Source organism: Hippocampus comes, unplaced genomic scaffold (genome assembly GCF_001891065.2).
Source record: "Hippocampus comes isolate QL1 unplaced genomic scaffold, H_comes_QL1_v1.1 C16818580, whole genome shotgun sequence".
NCBI lineage: Eukaryota > Metazoa > Chordata > Actinopteri > Syngnathiformes > Syngnathidae > Hippocampus > Hippocampus comes.
Genome location: NW_017839506.1, coordinates 1 through 927, shown reverse-complemented (window position 1 = coordinate 927; position 927 = coordinate 1). Strand labels below are relative to the sequence as shown.

General features: G+C 43.3%; 1 long non-coding RNA gene across 1 annotated transcript; it reads left to right on the top strand.

Annotated features, from left to right (window-relative positions):
• Positions 1-8: 8 nt before the first annotated feature.
• LOC109509229 (uncharacterized) lies at positions 9-673 on the top strand. Its single transcript, XR_002166902.1, has 2 exons — positions 9-308; positions 548-673. It is a non-coding gene; the product is annotated as an uncharacterized LOC109509229 (long non-coding RNA).
• Positions 674-927: the final 254 nt, after the last annotated feature.

Below are 927 nucleotides of genomic sequence, written 5' to 3'. Positions count from 1 at the left end.
TTTTTTTTTTAAACTGGTATAATAAATAAGGGCTTACTACTTCGACCAAACATCATTTATTGGAATATAGCAGAACACGTCCCTGACATTTGATAGATGCAGGTGGGTTCAGCCACTATATAATTTATCGCCCTAATATCGCTTCTAAATCTTTCCCTTCAGCGGAGGAGTCAGACTGTCTGACAGAGTATGAGGAGGACGGGATGGACACTGTGAGAGAGGAGGAAGGACAAGAGGAGGAAGAAGAGGCAGAAGACCCAGAGGACCAGTCCCCTGGAGAGTGGGGACCGAATGGAATCTTCCAGACTGTGAGTAAAAATTTTCATGTCCTGTTTCAAAAGATTAGTCGTTGGACGTGACATATAGTGGGTCTTCTACTCTGAAGTAGTAGTACTGTACATTTTTGGAATTTCTCAAAGTTCGATATAAATTTGTCATAAAACAAAAGTCTGATCATCCAAATCACAGAAATGAGCAAATAACTCTGGGCGCAGTTGTCTCTTGTCAGTCTCTGTGTGGTCCATAGAAATGTTGTTTTACTGTGCAGGATGAGGAGAAATCGGTGAGGCGACGTCGGAAACTCACCAGTGACGCCTCCGAAGTCTCTGACTGCTGACAACAAGCCACAGTGGAAGATTTTGAAGTGGATCATCAAGGGCCCAAACAAAAAAAAACTCAGACAATGTGCTCCACTGGAGATTTTTCTGGAAATACTTTGTTGTTTGTTTTCTCTTGAACTCATCCTCAAAGCTCTCTCAGTCATGCTCCCTATCAGTCACTCTGATCCCAAAAGAAGTGGCTTTCTCTGTCTGTTCCACAAGAACTTAAGCAGGTTTTTCAAAGATGGATTTGAAAGAGGCCCACTTACTCCATGTTCTCTTTTCGTCAAACCCCATAGGGACTCCACTGACCCCCCCACACTCCACT